We start from the raw sequence: 10,650 nt of genomic DNA on the forward strand, positions 1-10,650 counted from the left end.
TGTTTAGATGCAATACAGCTTGGGATCAGTCTTATTCTCTTCCAAAAACCTTCTCCCCTCCTGCCGTGACTCGGATTCGAACCGAGGTTGCTGCGGCCACAACGCAGAGTACTAACCACTATACGATCACGGCAAGCTACCAAAGAGCTGAGCACTAAGCTTTCTCTAAGAGCCATTGCAATATTAAAATTTGTGGAAACACTGCCATCTATTGTCTAAATATGTACACTTTCTTAATATTGGGAAGGAGAAGCTGTGTTCCCGTGATTTCTAATTATTTAGAGGAACAATAACAAATTCCTTGAAAATAAAACTAACGTTGTCTTCTTGGCTGGGAAAATTGTAACAGGAGAGGATTCACTGGGTTTGCTGTCCAGGAAATGGTGATGAAGGTAACAAGACTAAGAGATACCAGTCCGTTGACTCACACTTCCTATGTTTAATCAATAATGGATATGGATTTCCCACCCCAACTACCACCAAATAATGTTGCATTGAATAACGTATGAGCCTCTTTTGTGCATTTTTTCACCACTAGCCTTATTTCCATTTGCTTAGGCAGCACAACAATAAAAAATATAGCAAGAACAAAATGGCCTGAGGACTGCAGAGACTCAGAAAGACTTGCTTTTCCTACTAGGGGAAGCCAAAGTCAGTACATCCTGACTGAGCAAAGGCTCCCTTTCAAACTCATTGATCCCTGAAGCTAGTTTTCTCCCCACCAGAATATAGGCCTTAAAGCCACAATAATCTCAGCAAGAAAAGCTTCCCAATAACATTAGCAAGCCACCACACAAAGAAACTGGAGTGTTCTATGCTAGATAAGTTTCAAGACGAAATTTATTTTAGCTTTCTTTGTTGTAAAACTTGAAGTAGTAAGTAGTCTACACAAGATATTCCGGGGCTGAAAATCTTAAAACAAAACGCACAGAAATATCTATTTCCAATCAATGGACTGTTATCAGGGTGCCTCCTTTAATTCCTCCATACAGAGAGGACCTGGGAACAGCTGGAGCTAGCTGGCACTGTATGTGGGTGGCAAGAACCTCATGCATGTATTGACTGGGTGCCCACAGCTCCAAGACTTCTAGAAGGAGGATATCTCAGAAGAGAAAAGTTTCAGACATAAATATTCACTCACTCACTCCCATCTGATCATCTATAGTCCCTCTTATTTTTCTTCAATCTTTCACAAATACATCTTCCTTCTATGGCCACATAGAAGATTCTTGCTTGGAGTTCCTGCTCTGGAGCCATGCATGCCCTCTGCAGGAACCAGGCAAGGCATTCTCTGGCCTGAACAGGAATACATGTGGGTGAGTCTGGTGAAAGGTAACCCTGTGGCAAGTGGGCAAACCAAATCTCCTGGTCGATGAAAGAGGACATGTTTCCCAAAGTATAATCATTCGTGTACCACCTTCATAATTTTTGCTGTGGGCATGTACCAACTGAACCACAGGAGAATAATATTTTTAAAAGATTAACTCATAGCATACAAATTGTGGAACCAGACTATCTGGATTTGAATTCGGGCTCTATCACTTACTAACTGGGGGAACTCGGACTGCTTATTAACCTCTGTGCTTCTGTTTTCTCATCTATTAAGTGGAGATAAAAATAGCAACTACTTCATAGGATTGTTATGAGGGTTCAACAGATAAGTACATGTCAACGACCTAAAATAGGTCTGTCACATAGTAAGCATGGTAGAAATGTTAGTTATACTACTATAATTTAAATAAATAAATTTTCAAAGGAAAGTTTATAACATTCCATATATTTAAAAAAACATAGTATCACATTCCATAAATAGAGGTCACTCTAACATGTGAAAACAAACCAATAGAATTAAATCCTAGCAGACACTCTAAACTCCAAGCGCAAGTTCTGCTCTGTGTTTAAAAGGAAGGTGGGCAGGAGATCTGTTAAAGCCTCACCAGCCTCAGAACCAGGCTTCTTCTGGACTCTTCCAAATGACCACAAAAGATTTGAAAAAGGAATAACTTTCTCTTCACAGATTTTAATACTGTTAAATGCCACACCCATTAAACTCCTTAAATTACTTCACACATTGGATCTGTCCACCTAGGTCATACTATATGACAACGTGCAAATCTTAGTGACTTGGAATAAAGAAGGCTTTCCCTCCCTTGCACTGATCCACATTCATTGCATGGCCCTGCTTTCTGTCTCCTCATTCAGGGAACCAGATTAAGGTAACAACCACTGTCATGAACACTGCTCATTGCTTTGGCAAATGGAAAGAGCTCTGCAGATTCCGGAACCTGCAACGGAAAGCTGTTCTTACAACTCACTGGCTAGATCTGGTTCCATGGCCTCAGCTTGCTATAAAAGTCGCAGGCAGTGCATCCCTGCCATATGCCCGGAAAGCAGGGAGCTGGAAATCTTAGGTGAACATCACTCAGGACTTCCAGCCATGTCACTACTGGTGAATCTCAGCTGGGAGAAGTCTTTGAGGCTGTGTACCTCAAAACACACATGACTGGGGAGCAAAACCCTGACACGGAGAAGTGTTCACCAGGTAAGGCTTTCATTTGGTATCTGTATGGGCTTCTCCCTTACTTGATGTCAGTCATTGTGTGGATAGACTCTGAAAGGTTCTTGCCTGTTAGAGTGAGATGGACTTTTGAACAGTTACCAAATTTCTCCTGCACATTCACTGTCTTCTTAGGATATGTTCAGATTTCTTCCACAGCACCAAATACCTGCAACTCACTACAAAGGGAAAAATCCATAGAACCAAAACACGGTTTCTGATGGCATTTGCAACTTCTTTGCAACCTACCACCTGATTTTTTTTTTCTCTGTTTGTGCTATCTCAATAGTGACATTATTATCACTCACCCACTAATTTATTCATGATTCACAAAGACTTGGGATCTACTATAGTTCAGTTATTTTTTCTGAATCTTAAGGATTCGGTGGAGAAGAAAACAGAAATGGATCATGTTTCACACAATTTATAGTCTTGTGACTGAGATGTAGATGAATAGAGATGATATATGAGTTGGCACCCCGGAAGGACATACATATTTCCTTAAAGTTTTCAAATGAGGCTGAAGTTGAGAAAGGCAGGGAAGGCATTATGAGAGAGAGGGAGGAGAGAGAAAGAGAGAGAAAGAGACAGAGAAGAAAGTGGCCTGCTTTGTGTGGATTCCAGTTCTTTCTCCAACCCTTCTCCCTGTGTGACCGTGGACTAGTCACTTGACTTTTCGATGTCTCTATTTCCTCATCAGAAAGGTAAGAGAAATTGGTCTAGATGAGCTTTCAGATTATTTACACCTCTGACATGCCATACATTTAATATAGGGAAATACATTTACAAACAATAGCCAAATGTAAAAAGTGTGGAGGAAAAAACACCTATTCAAAACAGGAGAATCTTATAGCTATTACGGTTATCTTTTATGTGTTTTCTTAAGTTCACGGAAGCTGTCCCTTTGTCAGCTTCCAAATGTTGTCAGCCTTATTTCCCTGCCTATGGCAACACATTTTCAATAGATAGGGATCAGTCTGCTGTATGAGTGATTTAAGTTGGGTGTAAGTGAGAAGTTCTTGCTTGTGTGGGGCATTAAACTATGGAATTCATTCCCAAAGAAGATTGTTGACTTCCCCTTTCAGAGTTTTAAAACTAAGATGAATGTTTACCAGGGGCTCATTGTTCCACGTGAGAGAGCCTGGCTTTCCTGCCTCTCCTCTGGCTTCCTGGTGCTGCTCTTCTGATGGAGTTGTTCCTCTCCCTGGTTGTTTATAATGGATTCTAGCAGAGAAGCCTGGAGCTGACAGGACGGCCCGGAACCGGAGGGGGTCCCCCACCTCCCCAGCTGAGTCCTATCTCCAGCGTCGCCACTCCTACCCCTTTTCCCAGGCCACTCTCTGTGTTCTCCTGCTGGTCCCTCTTCTCAGTGTGCCTCCTGCCTCGCTGGGCGTAGGGAAATGACAGTCAGATCCATCACTGGGCTGGAGGCCAAGAGTGGCAATCCGTGGGGCTGAGGCTGGCGCAGTGCCCAGTTTTCAGACAAAGACAGGTTGGGAACCCCCCTGGAATGAAGGCTCCACGGTTCCCCCCTCCCAGAGTCCTGTCTCTTGTTTCTTAGGTACTTTCTAGAACACCACCCCCATCCTCGTGTGTGTGTGTGTGTGTGTGTGCGCGCGCGCGCGCGTGCGTGTGCGCCCGCGTGTGTGTGTGTGTGTGTGTGAGATGGAGAGAGGTTGGTGGGGAGTAGATGAGCGGGGACTGAGAAGCAGGGAGGGAAGAAGAGAAAGGCTGGACAAATCTTGTGCTTGTAAGGATACCAAGGATTGCTCATATACTACACACACTTATGGAAATAAATCATATTTTTAGGGGGAAAATAAGAGAGCTGAAAGCAGAGGAAGCCCAAGTCAGTTGCAGCTCCAGATTTCAAGCTTCCAAATACATCACCATCATAAAGAAATGCTGGGTGCTAAATGGTCTTAGGTGTGACCATCTCAACGCTTCCTGTGTGTATCAGAAAATCGTTGATCCTGAGAGAGCGTGAAACACCAGAGAACAACGCATTCTTTGCAGAATTCTTGTAACCACAAAATGTTTTAACAGTTTACATTTTTGAGAGTAAACTGCCTGGAGTGATTTTCCCCCTTGCTTATTAATGAATTCTGTTTAACCAAGTCAGAAATCTTGCTGTGGGGAAAGCTGGAAAGGGGGTGGTGGGAGTGGAGAGGGGTTGTTGGTTGGTGGTTTAATTTTAATTTTTTTTGCCTGAAGGCACCATTAGAAAACTCCAGATGCAAAGCTTTCTAATAGAATTCCTCATCAGACACAGCCCCCTGGAATACATGGGCCTAACCTTTACGATCTGGCGGGCCAGGCCTCTATTTGGAAACCTTGTGAGGGGGGCTGATCCATTAATGATAATGTGTAATAACAAAGAGCCAGGAGAACAGCTGAAGGCCTAGGGCAGCAGAGAATGAGGGCTCTGCGTGTAGAAAGAGGGGTGGCAACAGGACGCCCGAGAAAGAGGGACATGGGGTGGAGAGAGGGATCGCTGAGTAGTGGAGAGCCTGGGAACGCTCCCAATGACCGTATTTTCTCTTCCCCTCACATTAAGATTCTGAGGTTTTAAGACAGAGAAGTGTTGGCAGGAAGGATCCCAGTTAACATTCTGGATTTATGACCAAGAGGGTTCTAACCAATCGCTGTGGAGCTACTTTTTGTTGAGAAGTTTCAGGCTGGGCATTGTGGCTCATGCCTAAAATCCCAGCACTTTGGGAGGCCAAGACAAGAGGATCATTTGAGGCCAGGAGTTTGAGAACAGCTTGGGCAACAAAGTGAAATTCCCACTCTACAAAAAATAAAAAGATAGCTGGGCATGGTAGCACAGGCCTGTAGTCCTAGCTACTTGGGAGGCTGAGGTGGGAGGATCCCTTGAGGCCAGGAGGCCAAGGCTATAGTGAACAGAGCCCACACCACTGCACTCCAGCTTGGGTGACAGAACGAGGCACAGGCTACTTGAAGGTCTGGGGCCGATAGCCTTGGACAAATGATTTAACCTTTCTGTGTTTAAATTTCCTTCCTAAAAAGGGGATGATAATAATAATACCTACTTAATAGGGCTATTGTGAGGATTGAATAAACATACAATGTACTTAAAAGAGTGCCTGGTACTTAGTAAGTGCTGAATAAATATTAGATATACTTTGGCCACCCCAGATGTGGGAGTGAGCTTCCTTGAGCCTCAGGCCAGAAAGAGAGGGTGCCAGGAGAGCTGGCACATGCTGAGCCCCAGAAGTGGCCTGAGATTTAGGGACTGGGCTCTGTTTATAAGAAGTGGTCAGGGCCAAGGGGTGAGTTGGACACCAGATGGGCCAGAGTGCCTCAGGGTCTGGACAGGTGGTTCCAATTCCAGAGATAGGGACATGACAGGGGCATGTGGGGAAAACAAGTAGAGGCAAAAACATGGTGTAAGGGTTGAAAACAGAAGCCAAAGCAGTTTGCCCCAGTTTTGGGCTGACACATTGCCCTTTCTGCCCTGTATGAACCAATATCTCAGTCAATTTCGTCAGGAGCTAAGTGGGCAGGGCAGGAGAAGAACTTTGGGTGGAAGTTGGAGGGAGAAGGGATAGTTGAGCCACATGGCAGCTGGAAGTCGTTCCTCAAAGCCCTTCTCTGTAGAATGATCCAGGCATTTGGCTCACCTGGTGGACCTACTTTTTGTCTAGATTTGTTCTTTTCGTGGTGACAATGAGCTTGCTCTGAAAATGGCTGAGCCCTCACATGCATGAGGCACCTGGTGTAAGCTGGGATGGGGCTGGGGCAGTCGACTGCCACAGAGCTCTGCAAGGGGCCAGCTGTGTCTTCCTCATCTTTCTGTCTCCCACACGCTTCACCTTAGCACCTAGGACAGAGCACACACTGACTAGATTGAAATACTGAATTGGCCTGGGTGTGATCCAGAATCCCTGAAGGGCGGTCTTATTTTAGAGTTGCAGAGGGAGCTGATATCCATTGAAGGGCTCTTTAATTGGCCTGTTTCTCTTACGGTTAGGTGTTTTGTTATTGATGATTTTAATTTTGCCTCTTCTGAAGTACATTTCACAAATATACTTGTTGAATTACACAGGGTCTATGTCCAATTTTGACCTTCTTTATGAATGTCAAAAATCACTAGGGCCGCAATCTCTCCTGATTAAAGCGGAGCTATGAAATAAACAAGCACATCACTGATCAGGAAGAGACTGCTGTCCAACTGATCAGCCCTTGATAATCTGGCGATTCCAAAATACGTGAAAATACTATTTGCATCCCCTGATAACAATGACTCAGTCACTTGAGAGTGAGAGAGAAACCAGGGAACTGGATAATGCAATGAAGTGAACACAGAATTAACACTACATTACCTGTTCATGTTTCATTCTGCTTTGTTCATGATGAAGTTTATAACCTGGGAACATTCATTTATCCTCCTTTGCCTCATTGACTTTAAAAAGAATAGTAAACCTGCTCTTTTTCTACTACACAAAGGTATTAACAGAAAAATGCGAAATATTCAGAACAGTTTGAAAGATGTAGAACATACAACTGCAATTTTTCTTACTATTATCATCATCATGACAGCCATTCCTGATGTGGAAGATAGATATTAGGTTTAAAAGCTGAAGCCAGATTTTTACCCTAGGTAACCCTAGAACTATAAAGATATCTTGGATAAAAAAAACCTGGACCCTTGACAACTTTCCCTTAATTATCATCAATTCTTTGAGTGGGTTCAAAAAAAAGAAAAAAAAAAAAAAGTAGAGAGAAAACCAAAAAGAAAAAAAAAGGAGGGAAAACCAGCCTAATTGAATGTAGGATAAACTATTCATTAGCAAGCTAAATAGCTACGACATTTAATAACCTGTAGTGCCTCATGGAAAACTAAGACATTGCCAAAAGTAATTGAAGTTTGTGATTCTCCAAACTGTTATTTAAAGCAGGATTTGGCAAGGCTCAGTGGGTCTGCGCCGATTTTAATTGCATTTTTAAAATTCAGGATGGAGATTTCGTTTCTTTTCTCGTTATTTGTGTAGCGAAGTCCCTTTATGGTGAACGTGCTTATAGTGAAACCTTATGCGGTGATTTTTAAAGTTCAAAGCATGTGGGATCCATCTATATCAAAACCCATACTTTATGTTCTGACCTTTTAACTGATTCCTGATTGCATATAGCCCACAATTCTTTCTTTTTCTTCTTCTTCTTCTTCTTTTTTTTCCTGCCTGACATCTAACAAGGCAGCCTCAACGCTTATTACTATGACAAGCAGCTTCCTGGGGGGTGAAGACGGGCTTGACCTCAGGAGAGGGCCTCCTCCAGTGGTGAGTGAATGGGCCGTGGAAGAGAATCACCATGTGGCCGTGTCTGCCTGTGGAATAAGCAGTAGCTGGATCCATCCCCACCCATAGACACCCAGAGACCACTAACTATATACAATGCATTTATTACAGACCCTTTGTACAGTACATTTACGAGAGGCAACTATGATTGTATTACCCTCAAAATTACTGAAGGGCTTCTCCACTCCCTTGTAATTTCCCATGAATGATGGTTTTAAAATAGCTACCATTCGTTGAGCACATAGTAATACGGCAGGCACTATGCTAAACACTTCACAGGAATTAGGTCATTTCATCCTCAGGAGAATGTTCAATATGGTTTTCTTCATTATACCAAGGTGCAGAGTTGGTGAAGGAGCTTGCTCAGGACCACACAGCCAGAGCTGCCAGGGCTGGGACTGGAGCCTGGGAGGCTGACTCCGGGTCTTCCTCGCTTAATCGCCACCCTCTCCTACAATGCTGGTTAGTGTGCTACCCCATGTGTGAAATTTCCTGACGTTCTCCCCATTAAAATTTCTGTCTCCTGTGTCCTATCACACAGGAACATGCATCTCTGATTGCTTTAGTTTCCCACCTTGTAAAAAAGGTTACCTAATATCTTCCACAAGGGGTCGTTGCCAGGATCAAATGAGCATGAGCAAAAAATGCATTTGATAAAATGTCCAGTAAAACACGGCCATGTATTAATCTGCTAGGGCCGCCATAACAAAGCACTACCACTGGGCGGCTTAAACAACTTTTTAAGCCTCACAGTTCTGGAGGCTACAAGGAGCTTCCAGGGCTGGTTCCTTCTGAGGGCTGGGAGGGAGAATCTGTCCCAGGCCTGTCTCCAAGCTGCAGGTTTGCTGGTAATCTTTGGCGTTCCCTGGCTTGGCGTCATTCTAATCTCTGTCTTCATCTTTGCGTGTGTGTGCCTGTCTCCTTGTCAAACTTTGCCTTTTGGTAGGACACTAGTCCTATAAAACTTGATTATCTCTGTAAAGACCCTATCTCTGAATAAGGTCACATCCTGAGGATCTGGGGGTTCAAGTCCAACATACCTTTTTGAGGGGACAGAACTTAACCCATAACAAACTATGAACTGCTATTTTTATTAGCAACAATGGTATCAGTAATGTGTATAACTAGAATATGTTTCTTCTATCAGGTATAGTGTTTGCAGTCTGCCGAAGGCTATTATGCACAAGGCTTTGACCCAGGGCCACACTTGCGACATGGCCAATCCCAGGTGTGGTGGCAGGCAAACCTTTCACAGATCTTTAAATCCCCGCCTCCCATGACTCTTCTGCCTATATGTGGTGTTGCTTCTGTCCTTCCCAGAACGCAGGACAGTGGGAGACCGACTCACAGAACTTTGGGAAAGGAAGGTCAAGGTTCACAGCTAACTATGGCAATGCTGAGGGTAATCAGTTGGGCAGTGCCAAATTTTTCTTCTTGAGTGTCGTCTGAGCGATCACCTCGGCTGTCCTTCTTGGCAGTCTCCATGCTCCCCACTTCCATCCTCCATGCTTGGCGATGACTTCCTATAGATGGGTTTCCAAACCAATACCTTTATCTGAAGCTTCTCTCAAAAAACAGGATGCCATATTTCTAATTAGCTACCCAGCCTCTTTGCTGAGTGTCTCATAGGCATCTCAGATTTACTGTCCAAACTGAAGTCAGGTGTCTCCCACCCACCTACCCTTCTTCTTCCACATCACCTATCTCAGGAAGAGGCACTGCCATTCCTCAAGCTTCATGAGCCAGATGAAAACTTCAATGCCATCCTCAGTCCCTTTCTAAGCCACGCTCCTCCATTCTATTTATTCTAACCTGGCCCCAATTGCAATACGTCCTCCTCTTAACACTCTCGGGGATATCTCTTCATCTTTACTTCCCAATTATTTTAGTCCAGGCATTTGACATTCTTGACTTCCTATTTTTGCCTGTGGTCTCACTCTTTAACTTTCCACATGTACAAAGTTACCATTCTAAAATGTAAATCTAGTGGCATAAATCTCACGATAGACTGTAATATCCATGAAGACAGAAACTGACTTACAGATGTGGATGTATTCTCACTGCTGAGCACACTGTCTACCTAACATGTGGGAGGTACTCAATTAATATTTACTGTATGAAAAAAGAACAGAAAATAAACATTTCTCTGTCACTATCCATTGTCCACAAAGTCCAAACTGTTAAACAAAACGTCAAAGGTTCTTCAGTGTGTGTCCCCAAACTATTTTTCTGGCAATATTTTCTACCTCTGTTCAGTCCCTCATACTAAGACCAGCTAAGCAAAATTATTTGTCATTTTCTAAGCATATTTATTATTTTCATGGCCCTAATCATGCGAAATTACATATTTGATGTGTCAGCGTTAGATGCTAATGAAAGATCCAAATGAAGATATCAAATATGCTGTTAGGTACATGAACCAGGAACTCACAAGAGAGGCTTAGGGTTAGAGTAAGAGGTTTGGAAGCTGCAGTATATAGATGGTGTTAAAACCAAGGCAATGAAAGAACACACCTAGGGAGAGAGTGTAGATTTAAGTAGAGTATTCATCAATTCAACATAGATCATCAAACCAGACACAGAATTTAGGTAACAGTAGGTCATTCAAGTGGCACTATCTAGAAGGTAATGGCTAGAAAAAATTGACGCTTGGGCTGGGTGATGGAAAGCGATAAAAATAGAGTTTTGAAAGTCATAAGTATAATGGTAATTGAAGCTCTGAGAATGGATGAGCTTCTAAATAAGAGTGAATTATCCCTGAAAGTGTTACTTAAC

General features: G+C 43.2%; 1 non-coding gene across 1 annotated transcript; it reads right to left on the minus strand.

Annotated features, from left to right (window-relative positions):
* Positions 1-61: 61 nt before the first annotated feature.
* TRNAH-GUG lies at positions 62-133 on the minus strand. The gene has a single exon. It is a non-coding gene; the product is annotated as a tRNA-His (tRNA).
* Between the last annotated feature and the right edge of the window lie 10,517 nt (positions 134-10,650).

Source organism: Rhinopithecus roxellana, chromosome 16 (assembly GCF_007565055.1).
Source record: "Rhinopithecus roxellana isolate Shanxi Qingling chromosome 16, ASM756505v1, whole genome shotgun sequence".
In the NCBI taxonomy this organism is placed as follows: Eukaryota; Metazoa; Chordata; class Mammalia; order Primates; family Cercopithecidae; genus Rhinopithecus; species Rhinopithecus roxellana.